The sequence below is a fragment of the Bos indicus genome, chromosome 26 (genome assembly GCF_029378745.1).
Source record: "Bos indicus isolate NIAB-ARS_2022 breed Sahiwal x Tharparkar chromosome 26, NIAB-ARS_B.indTharparkar_mat_pri_1.0, whole genome shotgun sequence".
In the NCBI taxonomy this organism is placed as follows: domain Eukaryota; kingdom Metazoa; phylum Chordata; class Mammalia; order Artiodactyla; family Bovidae; genus Bos; species Bos indicus.
The window spans coordinates 29,990,333-30,013,604 of record NC_091785.1 but is presented as its reverse complement, the minus strand read 5'-3'; the positions used below and the strand labels follow the sequence as shown (position 1 = coordinate 30,013,604).

The window sequence follows — 23,272 nt, the reverse complement described above, 5'->3', positions numbered from 1 at the left end:
GGCTTCCCTGGTGGCTCAGATGGTAAAGGATCTGCCTGCAATGTGGGAGACCTGGGTTCGATCCTTGGGTAGGGAAGATCCCTTGGAGGAGAGCATGGCAACTCTCTCCAGTATTCTTTCCTGGAAAATCCCCATGGACAGGGGAGCCTGGTGGGCTATAATCTATGAGGTCATAAAGAGTCAGACACGACTGAGTGACTAAGCACGCACAGTACCTAATAGTTACTCAGAAATATGGTTAGCTTGGTAAAGATTGATCTATTAATAGGAGAATCCTATAACAGAATATAAAATTCAAGGTCACTTTGAAAACAATTTTAAGTTGTAACAATAGGGACTATCATCACCCCCAACCCATAGGCATTCTACAGACCAAACTCATTGAGAACAGAAGTTGTATTTCATGGTGTGTTGGTGTGTTTAAACATGATGTTCAGTTCAGTTCAGTCGCTTAGTCGTGTCCGACTCTTTGCGACCCCATGGACCGCAGCACACCAGGCCTTCCTGTCCATCACCAACTCCTGGAGTCCACCCAAACCCATGTCCATTGAGTCGGTGATGCCATCTAACCATCTCATTCTCTGTAGTCCCCTTCTCCTCCTGCCCTCAATCTTTCCCAGCATCAGAGTCTTTTCAAATGAGTCAGTTCTTTGCATCAGGTGGCCAAAGTATCGAAGTTTCAGCTTCAACATCAGTCCTTTCAATGAACACTCAGGACTGAACTCCTTTAGGATGGACTGGTTGGATCTCCTTGCAGTCCAAGGGACTCTCAAGAGTCTTCTCCAACACCACAGTTCAAAAGCATCAATTCTGCGCTCAGCTTTCTTTATAGTACAACTCTCACATCCATACGTGACTACTGGAAAAACACGGTGTGTTTAACATTAAATATGGTGTGTTTCTTGGCCCCACCAGACACTTTCTACCTTTTCCCCCTGTGTTCTCTGCCCAGAGCATGTGACTTTTTTAAAAAAATGTTTTTAAAATTGAGGTATAGTTCATTTACAATGATGTGTTAGTTTCAAGTATACAGCAAAGTAATTCAGTTATATGTACACATATATATACACATATGTATATGTATATATATTCTTTTCAGATTCTTTTCCATTATAGGTCATTACAGGATATTGAGTATAGTTCCTTGTGCTATACAGTAGGTCCTTGTTGTTTACTTATTTTATATATAGCAGTGTGTACATGTCAGTCCCAAACTCCCTAACTATCCCTTCCCTCCACCCTTCCCTGCTGGTAACAATAAGTTTGTTTTCTAAGTCTGTGAGTCTGAGTTTGTTTGTTTGTTTTTTTTTTGAGTTTGTTTTGTAAAGAAGTTCATTTATATCATTCTTTTTAGATTCCATGTATAAGTGATACATGATATCTGCCTTTCTCTGTCTGATTTACTTCACTTAACATGATAATCTCTAGGTTTATCCTTGTTGCTGCAAATGGCATTATTTCATTCTTTTTATGGCTCAGCAGGTCAGGAAGAAACAGTTAGAACTGGACATGGAACAACAGACTGGTTCCAAATAGGAAAAGGAATACGTCAAGGCTGTATATTGTCACCCTGCTTATTTAACTTCTATGCAGAGTACATCATGAGAAACGCTAGGCTGGAAGAAGCACAAGCTGGAATCAAGATTGCCGGGAGAAATATCAATAACCTCAGATATGCAGATGACACCACCCTTATGGCAGAAAGTGAAGAGGAACTAAAAAGCCTCTTGATGAAAATGAAAGAGGAGAGTGAAAAAGTTGGCTTAGAGCTCAACATTCAGAAAACTAAGATCGTGGCATCTGGTCCCATCACTTCATGGGAAATAGATGGGGAAACAGTGGAAACAGTGTCAGACTTTATTTTTGGGGGCTCCAAAATCACTGCAGATGGTGATTGCAGCCATGAAATTAAAAGACGCTTACTCCTTAGAAGGAAAGTTATGAACAACCTAGATAGCATATTCAAAAGCAGAGACTTTACTTTGCCAGCAAAGGTCTGTCTAGTCAAGGCTATGGTTTTTCCAGTGGTCATGTATGGATGTGAGAGTTGAACTGTGAAGAAGGCTGAGCGCCGAAGAATTGATGCTTTTGAATTGTGGTGTTGGAGAAGGCTCTTGAGAGTCCCATGGATTGCAAGGAGATCCAACCAGTCCATCCTAAAGGAGATCAGCCCTGGGATTTCTTTGGAAGGAATGATGCTAAAGCTGAAACCCCAGTACTTTGGCCACCTCATGCGAAGAGTTGACTCATTGGAAAAGACTCTGATGCTGGGAGGGATTGGGGGCAGGAGGAGAAGGGGACGACAGAGGATGAGATGGCTGGATGGCATCACTGACTCGAGGAACGTGAGTCTGAGTGAACTCTGGGAGTTGGTGACGGACAGGGAGGCCTGCTGCTGCTGCTAAATCTCCTCAGTTGTGTCCAACTCTGTGCGACCCCATAGACGGCAGCCCACCAGGCTCCCCCGTCCCTGGGATTCTCCAGGCAAGAACACTGGAGTGGGTTGCCATTTCCTTCTCCAATGCATGAAAGTGAGAAGTGAAAGTGAAGTCGCTCAGTAGTTTCCGACTCTTAGCGACCCCACGGACTGCAGCCTACCAGGCTCCTCCATCCATGGGATTTTCCAGGCAAGAGTACTGGAGTGGGGTGCCATCTTGGCATGCTGCAATTCATGGGGTCACAAAGAGTCAGACACGACTGAGCGACTGAACTGAACTGAATATTCCATGAATAAATATACCTCATCTTCTTTAGCCGTTCATCTGTCAATGAACACTTAGGTTGCTTCCATGTCTTGGGTATTGCAAATAGTGTTTCAGTGAACATCTGGGTGTGTGAGTCTTTTCAAATTACAGTTTTCTCCAGATGTATGCCCAGGAGTGGGATTGCAGGATCAGATGGTAACTATATTTTAATTTCTTTAAGGAACCTCCATATTGTTCTGCATAGTGGCAGCACCAATTTACACTCCCACTAAGAGTGCAGGAGGGTTCCTTTTTCTCCACACCCTCCCCAGCATTTATTTGCAGACTTTTTCATGATCTCCATACTGACTTGTGTGAGGTGATAGCTAATTGCAGTTTGGATTTGCATTTCCCTCTGATAATTAGCAATATTGAGCATCTTTTCTTGTGTCTGCTGGCCATCTGTATGTCTTCTTTGGAGAAATATCTATTTAAGTCTTCCGACTGAGATTTTATTAATAGACCTTCCAATAAATACATCATTTGTCTCTTGACAAGATCCTGGCTCTTCATTCTGTCATTTGGTCCGGTGCTTCTCACATGGGAATCACTCACAGATCTTGTTAAAAGGCAGATTCTTATTCAGAGAACTGGGGTGGACCTTGAAATTCTGCATCTCTAACAAGTCCTTGAGTAAATGGATCTTCCAGAGGCCACACTTTCAGTAGCAGAAATCTAGTAATTGGTTATTGTTGTCATTTGATAGGTATTTTAAGCTGAATAAAAGAATGATTAGATGAACAAGTTGGGTGCAATGCTGCATCTGTTGACACTGGTGGAGGAAGCCATGCCCTCGTCACACCTATCTTCTAATCACTTACCTCTGAGGTCCCTGTGTGGTTACAGCAGACCCACCTGGTCACATCTGGAAGCTCACAGCTGGCTGGACATCTTTATCTTTGGTCTCCTTGCCAGAGCCATCCTGTTGATTCTCATCATCTCTGGTTAATACTGTTTATAAAAAATAGCAACTGCCACAACCAACCTCCAAGAAATTGAATTCACACACATGAATACTTTTTTCTTCACAGATAAAAGTAAAACACATACTTTCTACACCAGCACTGATCCCCTCAAGGGACAATTCTTGCTGCGTGAGAGATGCTGAAGAAGTTAATGGTTTGCCGAACAGTAATTCTTGTTTGCTCAGATCATGTACAGTCTTGAACAAACAGGTTCTATGCACAGAGGTAAGGTCATGCTCTAAGAGATTATTCAAAACAAGGCACAGCTCAAGGCAAAATACACCTAACTGTCCATAAACAAATCAAGCTGTCAGGAGATCTGAGGTCCTTTTTATATGTAGCTTAACAACAGACACTTTTTGAGCACCTACTAAGTGCCAGACACTTTGCTGGCCATGATTATGTACACAGTAAAATCTCACTAAGTTCAAACTTGAATAAATTGGATACTGTAGTAATTTGGGCAGATGCTAACCTGCATTTGATTATTTTACTATGTGAAAGGATTTACTTTGTCAATAATAGGTCAATAAGTTTGCAAAAATGCTACTGAAGAGAATAAATGATTTCCAAGACTTTTTAATCAAGTCTTGTTTGTTTTTTTGATGTTGAACTGTTTATTTTTTTGGGATTTTAACCTCTCATCTACCATATCATTAGCAAATATTTTCTCTCATTCAGTAGGTTGTCTTTTTGTTTTGTCAATGATTTCCTTTGCTGTGCAAAAGCTTTTAAGTCTGATTAGGCCACATTTGTTTATTTTTTACTTTTATTTCCTTTGCTTTAGAAGACAAATCCGAAAAAGTATTGCTACGATTTGTGTCAAAGAGCGTTCAGCCTATGTTTTCTTCTAGGAGCTCCATGGTTTTCGGACTTACATTTAGGTCTTTAATCCACTTTGAGTTTATTTTTGGGTATAGTGTGAGAAATTGTTCTCACTTCATTCTTTTACAAATAGCTATCCACTTTTCCTAGTACCACTTATTGAACTTCTCAAGTGTTTTAGAAAACCACATTTAGGTATTGACCATGGAGTCACTAGTTGATTAATTATGTTGATTGTTGTGCCAATTAAAAACATTCTTATAAATGCTATGTGATATTCTAGATTATATCTTGGGATAGAAAAACTGTGAAATCTGAATAAAGTGTCTAGTTTAATAGTAATAGATCAGTTCAGTTCAGTTCAGTTGCTCGGTCGTGTCCAGCTCTTTGCAACCCCATGAACCGCAGCATCCCAGGCCTCCCTGTCCATCACCAACTCCCAAAGTCCACCCAAACCCATGTCCATTGAGTCAGTGATGCCATCCAACCATCTCATCCTCTGTCGTCCCCTTCTCCTCCTGCCCTCAATCTTTCCCAGCATCAGGGTCTTTTCAAATGAGTCAGCTCTTCGCATCAAGTGGCCAAAGTATTGGAGTTTCAGCTTCAACATCAGTCCTTCCAATGAACACCCAGGACTGATCTCCTTTAGGATGGACTGGTTGGATCTCCTTGCAGTCCAAGGGACTCTCAAGAGTCTTCTCCAATGCTACAGTTCAAAAGCGTCAATTCGTCTGTGCTCAGCTTTCTTTATAGTCCAACTCTCACATCCAATATGCTAATAGTAATAGTAAATAGTAATGTGCCAATGTTGGCACACATACAACATTAAAATGTTAACACAGAAAAATCTGGGTGAAGTGTGCTTTAGAATTCTCTAGACTATCTTTGTAACTTTTCTATAAATATAAAATTATTACAGGATTTTAAAGTTCATTTAAAGAAATATTGTACATTCATGAAGTCTGATTCCCCAAGAATTCCTAGTAGCAACAAGAGAAACTGTTTATTGAACCCATATAACAGTTGGCATATTGCAAAGTGCCCCTCCTATGTTTTCACAAAATGCTGTGAAGTAGGTATGGTCGGTTATCTTAATTTTCTAGAAACTTGTCCAAAGACACACAAAGTGTGTGTGTCAAAAATGGATGGAGTCAGACCCGACGGTCACCTGCTTGCTTCTTGGTACCTGCTCCGCCTGGCACTGAGGGGAGTGCGGGCCGGGGCGGCCCCCAAGAATGGCAGGCGCGAGGGGAGCAGGTCTGCGAGCGGAAGTGTTGCAGCGGCACACGTGCAGCAACAGTCGGGAGGAGCAGGAGACAGCAAGGATAGGCCCAGGAGCAATGGCGTCCAAAGAGGAACAAGCAGTAAAACATCGAAACATGGAAGATGCCAACCAGAAGAATGAAAAAGAAAGATGGAAAGGATCAAGATGCTAATAAAAGAGAACCTATGGCCCTCCTTTCGGGTGCTAGTGAATATTATGTACCTAGAGGAAATCCTAGGCGGTTCCGTGTTAGGCAGCCCATCCTGCATTATAGATGGGACGTGTCTCAGAGACTTGGCGAGCCACAAGGATGAGAGAAGAGAGAAGAGAGAAGAGAATATGGAAAGGATTGGGGAGGAGGTGAGGCAGCTGATGGAAAAGCTGAGGGAAAAGCAGTTGAGTCATAGTCTGCGGGCAGTTAGCACTGACCCCGCTTACCATGAGCATCATGATGACTTTTGCCTTATGCCTTGAATCCTGATGTTTTCCCTGAAGTTAGGAGACTCTTACTTCCTAAACTTAGATGTTCTTGACTTACCTTTGTTGTAAAGGTTTTGGTGTTAAGCTTGTTTCTTGCCCATTTCCTATTACCAGCTTCTAATTGAATGTTGTGTTTTTGACCCAATCTGTAAGTTTCTATCAGCAGGAAGGTTTTAACTGTTGCATGGAGAAATGTTCATTATATATTGTGAAGTTAATAAAACAGTTTAAAAAAGCAAAAAAAAAAAAAAAAAAAATGGATGGAGTCGGCATGTAACAAGTTCTGTCTTCTGTCTAATCCTGAAGCCTAGGCTCTCAGCAGCTCCACCACTCCACCTTTTTGCCTGTCTTAGTTTGAATTTCTCTATGTAAAGGAAAGCTATCACTTATTCACATGGACACTTATCTTTTATTTGAGTTGGTGAAATGAACCCAATTACTTGCACTGCACTTTTAAGCAAACCAGAGTATCATTTTGAAAGTAACCAAATTTAACACACAGTAAAGTTGTCCACCTTTCTGCTTTGTTAAACTGGGCTCTGATTTTCCCAGAGGAGGGACTGGGAGAAGAGGCTGAGTGAGGCATCTATCTCAAGGAGCTTGGGATACTCACAGATCCAAGCAATAGGCCCTTTCTCCTTGGTTCCTCTCTTCTTTGCCCATCATGTGCTCACCTTGAGATGCTGGGCCGGATGCCCAGAGTTCTTCTCACACTTTTCAGTCAGGCTTTGAACATAGATGGTTTACTCAGAAATGGAAAAAGTTAGCCTGCTACAGTATGACACATGGTCCTGGGTCAAGAATGCCAGCTCTGTATGCAGAGGGAAGAACTGGCTTGCTTAACACAGCTATTGGAGAAGCCATAGAATTGTCTTTATCCCCAGGTATCACTCCCACTGCTCCAGCAAGATGCCTGTGATCAATTAATTCATGTTAAATGCAGCACGCTGTCACAGCACACATTCTTCTCACAGCATCTCACTATTTTGCTCAGGTACATCCCTTGACACATTTCATGGGTCTGTGCACCCCGCTGGAGTTTGGCCCAATTTCATCCATCACTCATTCATTTATGAAGAAACGAAAATTATTACACAGCAGAGTTCCCACCCTTTCCCCTATCTTGACAGCCACAGAGGATTGTGTAATTGTGAATCATTGAGAAGGATGCTGTCATTGCCAGATGAATGGTTCTTTGGTCTTTCTAGATACAGAATCAGAAAGAAAGGGGAAGAGTAGGAAGAGGCATATTAACCAGCAAGAAAAGGTTTTTGAAGAAGACTGCAGAGTGGGGCAGTTTTAGTGAACGAAACACAGTAACAGTCTTTAAGCCCCTTAAGAAAGAACTGGGGCTTAAAGAAATACCATCTACACTATTTTTCCATTCTTGGTGTTTAGAAAAATACAAATTAAGGACCAGTCTTAAATGGATTAAAGTCTTGGGTATAAGCTGAAACCATAAAACTCTTAGAAGAAAACATAGGTGGTAAGCTACTTGACACTGATTTTGGCAATTTTTTTTTTTGACACCAAAAGAAAAAGCAAAAATAAACAAGTGGAGCTACTTTAAATTAAAAAAGCTTCTGCACAATAAAGGAAACCATCAACAAAATGAAAAGACAACTTATAAAATGGGAGAAAAACATTTGCAAAGAATATATCTGATAAGGGGTTAGTATACAGAATATATAAAGTACTTATATACCTCACTAGCAAAAAAAAAAAAAAGCCTAACTTAAAAATGGGCTGAGGAGCTAGATATTTTTCTGAAGATGCACAAATGTCCAACAAGTACATGAAAAGTTGCTCAACATCACAAATCATCAGGGAAATGCAAATCAAAACCACAAGGAGCTATCGCTTCACATCTGTCAGAATGGCTGTCCTCAAAGGGAAGGGATAACAAATGTTGGTGAGAATGTGGAGATAAGGGAACCCTTGTGCACTGTTGATGGAAGGTAAATGAGTACAGCCACTGTGGAAAACCGTATGGAAGTTCCTCAAAAAATTAAAAACAGAACTATCATTTGACCCAGTAATTTGACTTCTGGGTATATATCTGACAGAAAAGAAATCACTATCTAGAAAAGATATCTGCACCCCCATGTTCATTGCAGAATTATTTACAGTAGCCAAGACAGAGAAACAACCTGTGTTCATCAGCTGATGAACAAATAAGAAAATGTGAGATATATAAATATGTAATATATATATCACACACATATAAACTTATATATGTATGTACTATATAAAACATATATGTAATGTTACTATATACACATTATTTGGTCATAAAAAAGAAGGAAATTCTGTCATCCGTGAACAACATGGATGGACACTTAGGGCATTATTCTCAGTGAGATAAATCAAAGAAAGAAAGACAAAATACTATAATTCCACTTACATGTAGAATATAAAGAAAACTAAACTCAGAAAAAAATAGAACAGATTGGTGGTTACCAGAGGCAGGGAGGGCTGGTGGGGGAGATGAATGAATGTGGTCAAAAGGTACAAATCTCCAATTATAAGGTAAACAAGCTCTGGGAATGTAATGTACAGCGTGGCGATTGCAGTTAACAATATTGTATTAGATTCTTGCAAATTGCTAAGAGAGTAGATCTTAAAAATTCTCATCACAAGAAAAAGAACTATAACTATGCTAGGTGATGGGTGTTAACTACATTTATTGTGGTGATCATTTCATAATATGTGAAAGTGAAAGTTGTTCAGTCTTGTCCGACTCTTTGTGACCCCATGGACTATACAGTCCATGGAATTCTCCAGGCCAGAATACTGGAGTGGGTAGCCTTTCCCTTCTCTAGAGGATCTTCCCAACCCAGGAATCGACCTGGGGTCTCCTATATTGCAGGCGGATTCTTTACCGACTGAGCTATGAGGGAAGCCCTCATAATACATAAACCAAATAATTGAGTTGTATCTTAAATGCGCACGATGCTGTATGTCAATTATATCTCGATAAAACCAGAAAAAAATCATTCTGGAAAGGTAACTTTGAGGTAATGGGTCTCTGAAAATTGTTAGTGATCCAAAGCTGGGAGACTTCAACTTGTGACTCAACCTGGCCCAGAAGAAACAGCTTTCCAAATTGACAGTAAGCAGAACAGATGGAAAAACCAAAAACATTAAGAGACTTGACATTGAACAGCAATAGCTGCTAACAGCAGAAAAAAAGAAAAAAAACTACACTTTAAGTCCCTTCTGATTAAAACAAACACTATGAAATCATCTTAAAAAAAATCAAACCTGAATCTCATCAAGCCTTCAGAGGTAATTTTCAATTTTTAGAAAATATAAAACTCCTGGGCAGGAGTGAGAGGACTATGTTAGGGAAATTCCAAGAGTTGATAATTGTTGAAGATCATCACAGGGTTCATTATGTTGCCTTTCTACTTTACTATATGTTGGAAATTCTCCTTAAAAAAAAAATCCAAACAAACAAAAAAGCAAAACAACAACAACAACAAAACCCAGGAGAACGTGATGTATCACTCCTGTCATTATTGTTTGAAAAAAAAGCTTACAGTATCTCATTTTTCAAGATGATATAAGTCACTTCTTAAAACTTATTTCAATAGCACCCATCCAATTTTTTTCTCTTTCCAGGGGAGTTGCAGAAGAGACCCACTTTCCACTTCTTCCCATTTACAAATATGATTTGGGTGGGGGAGAAAAAGGAAAGAACTACCACTCTATACTATTTTTCCTTTCTAAGTGTCCATAAAGTGCAGATAAAGGACCAAGAGAGTTGAATTTTCTTTTTATTTGTCAGACAGGGTTTCTTTGACCAGGACCCTGCCTGCTCCTGAACCACACAGCATCCAGCTTTAGCAACAACGCACTCACTCACCACCAACCTCTTGCTCTCACCACCAGCTGCCGCTCCCCTCTCGCTAACTCTGTTTTTTGGTCCTCAACACTCCGCTGAGCCCTGCCTGAATCTTCATTGATCTTATTTTAATAACTGCCAAAGTCAATGCACATTTTCAGCTTTTACTTACGTAACCTCTGTAATATTTGTCTGTTGCCGATTCTTGATAGCCGTGTCCCATACATCAAGAATCCTCAGTTCAAGGTTGCAGACACTTTCTATTTATTATTTGTTTAATCCTCACAATTAATTCAGGAAGGAGGTTTTATTTCCCACCTCACTCTCAGTTTTGCTAAAATAAGGAAACTGGCTCAGAGACATTGGTAATTTAAGTTCTTAGAACTAGAAAATGACAGAAGTAAGACTTACGCCTAGAACTGTTTGATTCTGAAATGTTTATTATTATTATTTAGTAAATAGTTTAATAAACCATTACTATAAAATGTTTTATTATAAAGTATTATAATACCATAATTATTATATGAGTGCTATATATTACATATTTATTATCATGCCAATCAATGGTTTCAGCTTTCAGATTTTGTGGCCTAGAAAAAAATTTTTAGCTTCTTTGGGTCTGCCATGTGTGTATATGTGTGTGTACTCTTTAGGACATTTAAGAAATACTCAATCACAATATATCATCACTGTCATTTAATTTAAAAACATCTTGTCAACTGTACTGCTATGGATATATCTCTACAATGTTATTAAGTGAAAAAAAAAGCAAGATGCAGTATGCTGCCTGCTAATTAAAAGTGAGTTTCTATAAATGTATCTGCTAGTGTATGCATACAGCATTTCTTGAAGAATAAGAAATCAGTAATGGTGGCTGCTTCTGGGTTTGGGTACTGGAACTTTGGGGTAGGAGGGAAATGGCCTACATAATCAATATTAGAAGTTTTTGTACATTTTGAATTTTGTTCATGGGGCATCACGCATTAACTATTCCAAAAATAAGTAAATAAATGCAAAATAAATCTCTAAAAGAAAATATATTTCTATGGTCTGAATGTTTGTGTCCCTCCAAAATTTGTATTTTGAGATCTTAACCCTTAAAGGTGATGGTATTAGGAAGTAGGACCTTGGGAGGTTCTTAGGTCATCAGAGTAGAACCCTCATGAATGGCACTAAGGCTTTTTATTTTAAAAATTATATATTTATTTATTTGGCTGCACCAGGTTTTAGGTGTGACATGTGGAATCTTCTAGTTGCATCGTGTAGCAACTAGTTCCCCAACCTCGGATTGAGCCCAGGGCCCCTGCATTGGGAGCATGGAGTCTTAGCCACTGGATCACCAAAGGAGTTCCCAGACCAGGGCTTTATAAAAGAGGTTCCCTAGCTCCTTTCACCATGTAAGGACTTAGCAAGAAGGTGCAGACTATGAATTAGGAAGGGAGCTCTCAGCAGAAACCAACCATGATCTTACAACCTTGATCTTACACTTGCCAGCCTCCAGAACTGTGAACAATACATTTCTGTTGTTTATAAGCTACCCAGTCTGTAGTATTTTGTTAGAGTAGCCCAAAATAGACTAAGACAGGTATTTTAACATCTTCAGAAAGATGTGGCTAACACAATCACAGAATAATTTGAATAAATTTAACTTTATCCTTATTTTTCTCTGTTTTAAAAACTAATTTTATTTATTTAATTTTGGCTGTGCTGGGTCTTTGCGGCTGTGCAGAATTTTCCCTAGTTGCGGTGTCCAGGCTGCTCATTGTGGTGGGTGGCCTCTCTTTTTGTGGAACGTGGGCTCTAGAGCACTTGGGCTTCAGTAGATGTAGCACGCAGGCTCGGTAGTTGCAACTCCTGGGCTCTAAAGCACTGGCTCAATAGTTATGGCCTTGCTGCTTTGCAACAAAACAAAAACACCAGCTTTGTTGCTCCTTGGCATGTGGGATTTCCTGCATCAGGGACTGAACCTGTGCCTCCTGCATTGGCAGGCCGATCCTCTACCACTGAGACACCAGGGAAGCCCTATTTTTCTCTTTTTGATATGTCTTAGGGAAAACTTGGTTGGGATCTGACAGTAGCCTTCTAACTGACTCTGTTTCTCACTGATCACTCTGTACACATCATGTATGGAGTTGTTGTCTTTAAATCTTCCTGAAAAATACCTACTTCTGATTTATTGACTACGCCAAATCCTTTGACTATGTGGACCACAACAAACTGTGGAAAATTCTGAAACAGATGGGAATACCAGACCACCTGACCTGCCTCCTGAGAAATCTGTATGCAGGTCAAGAAGCAACAGTTAGAACTGGACATGGAACAACAGACTGGTTCCAAATCGGGAAACGAGTACGTCAAGGCTGTATATTGTCACCCTGCTTATTTAACTTCTATGCAGAATACATCATGAGAAACGCTGGGCTGGAAGAAGCACAAGCTGGAATCAAGATTGCTGGGAGAAATATCAATAACCTCAGATATGCAGATGACACCACCCTTATGGCAGAAAGTTAAGAGGAACTAAAGAGCCTCTTGATGAAGAAAAAGGAGAGTGAAAAAGTTGGCTTAAAACTCAACATTCAGAAAATGAAGATCATGGCATCTGGTCCCATCACTTCACGGGAAATAGATGGGGAAACAGTGGAAATAGTGTCAGACTTTATTTTTGGGGGCTCCAAAATCATTGCAGATGGTGAGTGCAGCCATGAAATTAAAAGACGCTTGCTCCTTGGAAGAAAAGCTATGAAAAACCTAGATAGCATATTAAAAAGCAGAGACGTTACTTTGCCAACAAAAGTCCATCTAGTCAAAGCTATGGTTTGTAGTCATGTATGGATGTGAGAGTTGGACTATAAAGAAAGCTGAGTGCCAAAGAATTGGTACTTTTGAACTGTGGTGTTGGAGAAGACTCTTGAGAGTCCCTTGGACTGCAAGGAGATCCAACCAGTCAATCCTAAAGGAAATAAGTCCTGAATATTCATTGGAAGGACTGATGTTGAAGCTGAAGCTGCAATACTTTGGCCACCTAGTGCAAGAGCTGACTCACTAGAAAAGACCCTGATGCTGGGAAAGACTGAAGGCAAGGAGAAGGAGAAGGGGATGACAGAGGATGAGATGGTTGGATGGCATCACCTACATGATGGACATGAGTTTGAGTAGGCTCTGGGAGTTGGACAGGGAAGCCTGGCGTGCTACAGTCCATTGGGTCACAAAGAGTTGGACACAACTGAGTGACTGGACTGAACTGAACTGACCCACAAGTGAAGACATCTCTTATGGTGTTCCCTTCTGGGTACCCCAAATTCAAAACAATTTCCCCAACATTAGAGCAAAAATAGGGAAATTGAGCCTTGCTGGAGTCAGTGGTCTGACATGAGGAAGCTGGATTTAAGCAGTTCTCATCCTGTTGCAAATTCTTGAACTTGACTACACTTCAGAATCAACTGGGTAGTTTGTTAGACTAGCATCTTCTTAAAGACTGTGTCTCGAAGTAGGTCTAGACATCTGAACTTTAAACAAGCATCCTGGGGATTGTGATGGATTGCTATTTGAGGAGCATGAATAGTTCAGACTACGTGTCCACACTGAACTCAGGATGATGACTGAGTTTTAGTACAATTCAAACTTTTCCTGGAAAAAAGAAAAAAGCCAAAAAAGTGGAGGCCCTGCTATCTGTGACAGTCAAACGTCAAACAGAACAATTCCCCTCCCCTGCTATACCAGAGGTCAAACAGGATGTGTCTCAGATGGAGTCCATTGATGCAAACAGGATCTGGAGAGAAATAGCAATTTTTCCTTTTCATTCTGAACCTCCATCTGACCAGTTCCGGAAACAGACCTGATTAGAGCATAATTGATTTGGACTCGGCGAGCAGAGCAGGCAGGCCTGCACATGGCCTTCCCGCACAGTGCAAGCTGTGCAGGATCACCTGACTCTTCACCGCATTAAAAACAATGCGATATGACATGTGCTGGTTTCCTAACAACATTCACAAACTAAGTAAGATTATACAGTCAATGACTGTGCCAATTACACTTTAGAGGAGCAGCAGGGCACGTCTACTCAGCCCCCAACGACAGCAAATGAACTACAGACACTGCCGTTGCATCAATACTGACTCTGGTCACACAGGATTTGGGGTCTTTTGCTGGTCAGGAAATGATCGTGTATTACTTTCCAAAGTTGAATCTGCTATTCCAGTTTAAACAAGGATTCTAAACAGTTTGTCTTTTTGTTTTTTTCCATAACACACATCATAGACTGACTATAATTCTAATTTATCAGAGATTGAAAAGACAAACCAAATAAACAACACACAAAAAAATAACCCATCATACCAGAAGGCTGGGAGGAAATGAGTTGCGTCAGAGAAGAATTCCAGCAGGGACTTTTTGGTCGGCGTGTTAGACTTCTTACTTTCATGCAGTTGTTTCCTCTTTTGTCCTAGTCTCTGTCAAGACCCCTCTGAATGGCAAGCAGGACAACCAGTCAACCAAGGAATAACTGCTGGTTGGAAGCATCTCTTAGGTCCACACCATAAATCCTACTCCTTGAATTTTTCGTTCCCTCAAATTAGGTCTACACCATCCAATTATCCCAGAAAGTGAGAAAACCAACGGTAATATAAACATTTAATCTGTGAATTTACAGGAAAACGTAGGCATTCTGCCATGAAATATAATGAGATATAAGATGCTTAATCTGTAGCTCTAAAAGGCTTAATTTTGCCAGTGTGCCATTTCGTTTTGTTCTGTGTATACCTGAGATCAATGTCCTTTATGATTAAGAAAAAAAAAAAACCATATATTCTATTAGATCCTAGTTTGTATTTTTTTTGCAATATAAAATAAATGTATCTGTGATAACTTTGATTTAAACCTTTGTATTATGGAAAATTTTAAGGTAGAGAGACTATTATAATGATCTCTAAGTTTATGACCAGTCCCCAGCCTCTGCTCCCAGATTATTTTGAAGCAAATTCACATCATATCATTCATCTGTAAATGTTCAGTATGTAGTCCTAAAAGATAAAGTTTCTTCTAAAAACATAAACAATGTCATTATTATAGTATCAAAATTAACATTATCTCTTTAATATCAACCAGTATCCATTCATCTATTGATTTTTAAGCAGAAATATTACAGAAGGTCATGCTGATGAAAATCTAACAATTCCCGCACTGCTACAGGAACTGTGTAATTGTCCCTCACCCCCAACACCCCAAGGCAAGGATGCTTAAGAATCAGATGCACAAAAGTTCTTTCAAGGACTTGAGGCTGAATTCATGTGTCCAAACCCCGCTGGCTGCGGAGACCGGGTTGGATTCCCCAGCACTGTTGACTTTGGTCTGGATGTTTATCCATTCATTTTTCAGACCTCCAGTCGCTTGTTTATCTTGGCCATCCCTTTCCAGCCTGAGACTTCCCACACTCTGCCATCTGGCACCCTCTCTGGTTTCATTCCCACAGCCCCCGTCCTGAGTAGAAACCTTAGCGGAAGCCCAGATCTTGCAAAGGTCCCAAGTGCTGGGCCTGTGTTTTGGTACCCTAGTTTTCCTGTAGAAAAGAGGGGGCCAAAAGGGCATTTTGGAGAGTGTTCTCAAGCTTCATTACCAAAGACTACAACTCTATTGCCAGTTGATAGATTTACAGTTAATAAATATCTCAGTGCCTTGGTGAATATTATCACATTGTGATAAGCTTAGAAATCAAGTGTAGAACCATTATCTAGTGGTTCTTCTTTTAAAAAAAATCCTTCATATAACTGAATATCCAACTTGCATCCTTAGACCTATAAATTGCTCTAGTCAAGGATAGCAGAATTTTTAGCTATAAGGACTTCAGGTTTAACAGAGCACTTTGGATAGTAAAGAAAAATTCTAATCTATCCCATGCAAACTGACGCATGTCTATTTGACATTTCTTAAAATTGCCTCCCGTTTTCCTGCTGTCCTGAGAATCACAGGATTTTGTCAGATTTACCTATCCTTGAGGGTTCTATTGATCACTCAGGCCAAAGAGCTTCCTTCTCTAAACTCCGACAAGAGTGACAGCATCTGCACCCCCAGGGTGTCTTTGACCGTTTCTGAGAACTTACTATGTGCCCGGCATTGTGCTTCATCCTTAGAGTATAGCACTTACTTTTAGTGTATTATCTCAACTAGACAACTCCAGAAAGGAAGAAAAAAAAAAGAAAGCCCACCCTTTAGAGATGAGGGGAATAATGAGAGAGTGAGTAAACAGCCACGGGCACAGGGACAGTAAGTACAGGGCCGGGTCACAGGGCTCAGAGGACCTCCCCTCCTCTTTAAGCTGTTTTGCCTTAAAGACACCATACTCTACTTTGTGTGTCAACAACATGTTTCTGTCCATGTGCCCTCTCCTTAACATAGGCAAAGTAAAATCAATTACTGCAGTGTCTGGCCAATACAGCGGCTGGTTACTCAATAAATGTTGGATATTATGATTGTTGTTTTTGTTACCAGCAATTATGTATTGTCTAGCCCAGAACAGTCTTACTATGATGCTGAGTGCAGTGGTAGATGCGGAAGCATAAGAGACTGACCTTATTGTTGCCAGATGGGGCAAATAAAAATATGAGATGCAATACATGGAGCACACGTATACTGGGAAGCTATTTGTTGCTTCTCTGAAATTCAAATTTAACTGGGCATCCTGTATTTTATCTGGCAGCCTTTGTCGAGGGACTGAAACAGCAATCAAGAGAGATGACCACGGCACTACAGAGGAGGAGGCGTGCTCCCTGCCCAGACATATGGTGCTGATTAGTAGTGTTGCAGGAGTCCTGAGAAAGGAGGGCAGATTCGGTATTGGGCAACCAGAGAGGGCTTCACAGAGGAGGTGGGGCTCCCAAATAAGGCAGGACGGGCATTTTAAAAGACTTAAAGGCCAAAGAAAGGATTAATGGAAGCAGCAATAGACCAAGTGGCTTCTAAAATGTGCCTTTCTTGTTGTTCAGTCGCTGAGTCATGTCCGACTCTTTGTGACCCCATGAACTGCAGCGCTCCAGGCTTCCCTGTCTTTATCATCTCCCAGAGCTTGCTCAAACTCATGTCCACTGAGTCAGTGATGCCATCCAACCATCTCATCCTCTGTCTGGAAATAAATTCACAGAATAGAATTGAAAGAAAGGGAGTGGTCCTTTTAAGTTGTTTTGGGAAGCTGTCCATGATACTGATCCAGACTGGTTCAAAAAGAAGAGTTTCTGTGAGGCCAGAGGTATCCACCTTCCTGGTCTCTTGTTAGTAGAAGAAGTGGAATGAGCAAGGTCTAACCTTGGAGCCCCACTAGGCCCCAGAGAAAAGAAGTTGAGATGTGCTGAAGAGCAGGAGCGATCTGACTTTTGCTGGGGGCGGGGAGGGTGGAGGGGTGGGGAGAGCATAACTGCTATCTTGGAAAGATGCTCCCTCACAAGCAAAGGTGCCAGCTTAGTTCCCTCCCGCAGAGAGTGAGGACCTTGGCATATAGATCCCATGATGCATTGCATAGGGCAGAGCATTTAGTCAGTGCCTGTGGAATACGACCCACTGGCTCAGGGGTGAAGAACCTGCTTGCAATACAGGAGATGCAGTTTCGATCCCTGAGTTGGTAAGATCCCCTGAAGGAAGAAAGTGGCAACCCACTCCAGATTCTTACTGTGAAAATCCCAAGGACAGAGGAGCCTGGCAGGCTACAGTCCATGGGGTTGCAAAGAGTCAGACACGACTGAGCAGGCATGCCTGTGGAATACAAGGCACAGTTTAATTCTCATAGGAATGCTATTTTCTATTGTAATCCTCACTTTATGGAAGAAGAAACAGAGGTTCAGAGAGCTCAGGTATCTTACTCCAGGTCACCCAGCTAGCAAGTGGCAGAGCCAGGTTGCAGATTTACGTCTGCCAGATTTCCAGTCCTGTTCCCTCTCTCCTCTACCACCTGGATATGAGTCAGTTCTCTGCCAGTCATTTTAAAGGAAACAAACCTGCCATCTCTCGCCCTTCACTTCCAAGACAACGACTATGTTCTCACTCCCAGTGAATGATGTCTTTGGCTCAGATTGGTAACTAGATTACTCCCGGATATTCAAGTCTTCCTTTTGACGATGCGGCATGTCCGTATGTCTTCACCCCTATCCTTGTGTGCTTGGGAGGGCAAATTCTTCCATGGCGCTGTGATCCAGATCCCTTAGGTATCTTTTTCTAGAATCTGAGGGGGGTTCTTGGCACCATGGAAGCCCCCTAAACGCCTCCATCTGGCTTAGTGACTCCAGAGACCCCGCCTCCTCTCAGATCCTCAGTATATGGTGCCGCCACCAAAGGAAGGTGAGGAATAAAAATGCATCTAATTAAAATAACTTTCCAGGTGCAGGACCAAAATCCAGGCTGATTACAGGCCAGGGTGGGTTTTAACCCCCAGGTTTTACAAATGTCTAGAAAGATCCTACTTGTGATGAGGAGCAGAGGGAAAGACACTTCCAACCACAAAAAGCTGAATGTTGAAGTTGAAGGGCTATGAAAACAATATATCTAATTTATTGGAACATGTTTTTCTAGGAGCTTTGGGTTAGAGCTGTGATTGCCTCCCTACAGGGATTTGTGACCTCATCCTTTCTCTTCCCCTCCCCCTCCACTGCCGGGCCCTAAACTGTAAGTATAGCATTTTCCTGTCATAACCTAACATATGGTTTGCAGCAGGAAGTGCAAAATCCCAGGAATGAGTTAGAGGCTCAGGTTTCAGACTCAAGAGAGACTCAGGTGAGCTACAAGGAATGGGCTTTGTTTCCTACGAAAACAGAGCTGAAAAGAGCGTGTTTAGTGAGCCCTTGGTTTGGAATGAGGTAATTAATTCTCCAGAAACTCCCTCTAGTTTCCGGGGCAACAAAATCAATGTGTTGTTGATAGAAAAACTGGGAACAATAAATTGGTTTACGTTGCAGATATTCTTCTTTTGTTTAAAATAGGGACTTCCTCCCCAACCACCAAAATATAAAACAAAACAAAAAGCAAACAAAAAATTTAAACAACCCACACACAAACTCATATAAACTTAACTTTCCCTCACACCCTTGACTCAGCCTCACTCTTTAAAAATTTAAGTTTAGTCCTGTGTGAATATTACTCTGCTCAAGAAGACAGGGAAGTAGAAAGGTGGGTCAAATCCCATGCATAATTGTACACAGAGCAAGAACATTTTGGGGTAATCTTCAGGCCACAGACTCTTACTCTGAGTGGGGTGACGGCAGGGTCAGCGTATCAGAATTCCTAGGGGGTGTCAGAGGGAGGGAACCGATATGAGGTTTGTGTTTATCAAAAAGTGCTGAGGATTAAACGAAATAAAAAAGACTGAGAAATTGGCTTAGACTACTTTGGCTTTTTTCCCCCTATTTTAAAACCATTTAAGTAAGGTTTAGCTTTTTAATGACCAATTGAATAACTAGGGAAATGATGTGATCTTCTTAGAAATCCTTCTCAGAGCACTTTCAGAACTCCCAGTTGAAATCAAAGCGTATTTTCCCCCTCCCCCTCTGGGCAGTAGGAATCTCTTACTGTACGGCCTGACAACACAGATGTCAGAACCAAACTGCTTGGACTATATGCTGGCTCTCTCACCTTGCACATCTTATTACATTTAAGATGCCATTGACTGTAAAAGTGAAAGTGAAGGTCACTCAGTCGTGTCTGACTTTTTGCAACCCCATGGACTATACAGTCCACGGAATTCTCCAGGCCAGAATATTGGAGTGGGTAGCTTTTCCCTTCTCCAGGGGGCACACCATTATTTTAAGCATCACTAAGAAAAAGAGCTGCCAACTAAATTATGACACAATGCTAATATGCTGTCAATCGTAGGGCATACCTTAATTTCAGTGATGTTAAAATATGACAAAAATTTGTCTTTGAATTGATGAACTGTGGCACTTGTTTAGGAAATTTAATCTTTCTCACTTAACCTTTCTCTGTTTCATCTTCCCACTTAAAAGATAAAAATAATAATGGTACCTACCTCCTGGGATTGTTGTGAGGATTCAGTGATAATGCTGAATAACTTAAAATTCTGGTTCACTTAAAATGCTCAGACCATTCCTTGGTACATAAGAAGCACTGAATTAGCTATTATTATATTCGATACACAGGCTTCCCAGGTGGCTCAGTGGTAAGGAATCCGCCTGCCAATGTAGCAGACGAAAGAGTCACGGGTTTGATCCCTGGATTGGGAAGATCCCCTGGAGTATGAAATGGCAACTCACTCCAGTATTCTTGCCTGGGAAATTCCATGGACAGAGGAGCCTGGTGGCCTGCAGTCCATGGGGTCGCAAAGAGTCAGATATGGCTGAAAGATTGAGTGTGCGTGCACACACACACACTCAATATACACCACTCTAATTGATAGATACTTTCTCAAACACAGGGTAGACAGTTTTTCATGGTTGTCATTTCTACTACGGTAAAAAACAGCATGGTAACGCCCACACACTGCAGACTGTGATTTCAGAGAAATAGAAGCGGGCCAAATTAGGAGAATGGTAACAGATCACTTCTCTCTGCCTTGGTCTTTGTTTCTTCCAGTACACCCTGGTTCCCACAGACAAGTACTTGGCTTGTCTGGTAATTGTTCTGTTGTGGGGAGAGTTTTTGTATTCATGATGCTCTTGTGGGTTATTTTTTGCCAAATTTGTGTTGCTCTAAGCCCTTCCTGGAGGCACCCCAGTCACAGGAGGGTTCTGACCTCTGAGGGTTGCCAGGCAGGATTTGATGCAAACAATCCATGCTCTGCCTGGGCCAGATGGCTCTACACAGCAAGCACTGTTATTTCATTCACAAAAGTCAGAAATAAGCTGACTTTTCCCTTTTAGCCCTAACAAATGGAAAAGTGAACAACTCTATCTTGATAAGCCAGGCCCATGTTGAAGAAACTCACTTTTGCAAATAGATGAACATGAGTGCAAATGAGAATTCCCAAAGTAAATACTGCTTAGATGTAGTTGACTCAAAATTAAAACCCATAAGGGCAAGACTCCAAGTCCACATATGTTTTCCAGACTCTTGGAAACTCTTGCATTTTGTTGTTGTCCTTAGCCTTCTGCGATCCCTAACTTCCTCCTGAAGTTATTGAAGAAATAGATACTTGGATGATTAGAATGTGATCTAGCTGGCATTCATTTAAAGGCACATGTCTGTTTTTACACCCAACCGAGTTTGATCAGAAAAAAGAAACTGTGTGGGAGTTGGCACCGGGGCTCACTTAGGATGCTTCGCTCCAGAGTTTGAGAAAAAGCAATGACTGGGCTTTAAGAACATCAATCCAAGCCTCTATTTTGGGCCCAAGGTCACTCTTCACCATTCTCTGGCTCTTAGATTTCTCACCTATAGTGTCTCTCCTACCCCTGAATCTTTTTGATGTAAGGAACTTGGTTCCGCTGGAAGCCTTTATTTTTTAATTATTATTTTTTAGAAGTATTTTTATTTGTTTATTTGGCTGTGCTGGGTCTTAATTGTGGTACACAGGATCTTTTTAGTTGTGGCATGCGATCTCTTAGTTGCAGCACGTGGGATCTAGCTCCCTGACCAAGGATTGAACCCAGGCCCCCTGCATAGGAGCGAGGAGTCTTAGCCACTGGGCCACCAGGGAAATCCTTCTGCTGGGTACCTCTAAACAACACATGGAAGTTTATTTTATGTATCAGCTGACTAGGCTATGCTGTCCAGTTGTTTGGTCAAACACTAGTCTAGATATTGCTGTCAAGATAGATGTGTTTAACATTTACAATCAGTTCGCTTTAAGTAAGGCTTCCCAGGTGGCGCTAGTGGTAAAGAACCCATTTGCCAGTGTAGGAGATGTAAGAAACACGGATTCAATCCCTGGGTTGGGAAGATTCCCTGGGGGAGGGCATGGCAAATAAGCGAATACCCTTTATAATATGGGTGGGTCTCATCTAATCAGTTGAAGACTTTAAGAGCAAAAACTCAGGTTTCTTGGATAAGAAGGAATTCTGTCTCAAGACTATGATAGAGAAATTTTGCCTGAATTGAAACTTTATTGACCAGCCACACATATTTAGTACTCAAGCCTGCAACACTGGCTCTTACTTGAATTTCCAGCCTTCTGGCTCTCTCTATAGATTTTGGAGTTGCCAGCCCCTACAAATGCATGAATCAATTTCTGAAAATAAACCTCTCTATCTCCTCTTTCTCTTGATATGAATTATTTCCTACTGGACCATTTGTGCTGACTCATCTTGCACCTGACCTTCCTATGTGACCGTCTCAGTTTTGAGCTTGTTTTTCTACACAGGAACTTGCTTCACCTCTCACCTCTACATTTCTAGTTCCATCCTTGTGTCTTTCTCCTAGATGACCAAGATTTTAACTTTCTTTTGGCACAGTTACTGTTTATTTCCTTCAATAAAACTTCTTCTGATCTGCCTCCAACTCTGAGACCTCAAAGATTGACCCCGAGAGACCTGAACAGGTATGACTGAAATCAGCTTGGTACATGCACCATTGTGCCGATGCTCACAGTCTCCAGGGCTTCTGCCTTATTGTGCTTCAGTGGCTTATGGTGTTCTTGACCTACATACAGAAGCTCAGAAGCCGCATTCTTTCTACAATGCCCCCATACTTTAACAAAGGGTTAAAATGCAGCCCAACTCATTTCCATCTCCTGGGGGGGTGTATTTCTTATTCATTTCATAGGAAATATGTGGCTCTAGAAGGACATATTTGCTAATTAAAAGGGAGTGTGTACAATTAGTTTTTGTTTACTCATAAGAGAGATTTTAAAAAGTAAGCATAGTTGCATGCAAGTGTGTAAAGTTATTTGACAGTAAATGTTTGCAAAGCTCTTAGAGATCCATGAAGGGAGATTGCTTGGCCAAGGCCAAGAATTACTAGAAACACAGGCTTTGCTGTTGTTGACTCTGCTCTAGAAGACTCTTATCATACAACAAGTGTTTGCCTTCTTAAGCGGCACCTCGCAGGAAGTCTAGGGCAGATTCTGACTTCAATGCATTGCCTGTCTGTCGGAGTCTGAAGGGCCCTCTATATGGTCTCCCAGTATGCTGTGTCCTTTAGACATTATATATTTTGCATTCCTTTGGACTCTGGTGGAATTAGGCCAAGTTAGTGTTATATAATACCCCCATCTCAC

General features: G+C 41.2%; 1 pseudogene; it reads left to right on the top strand.

Annotated features, from left to right (window-relative positions):
- Nucleotides 1–5,690: 5,690 nt before the first annotated feature.
- Nucleotides 5,691–6,586, top strand: LOC109579014 (protein BEX2-like; annotated as a pseudogene).
- Nucleotides 6,587–23,272: the final 16,686 nt, after the last annotated feature.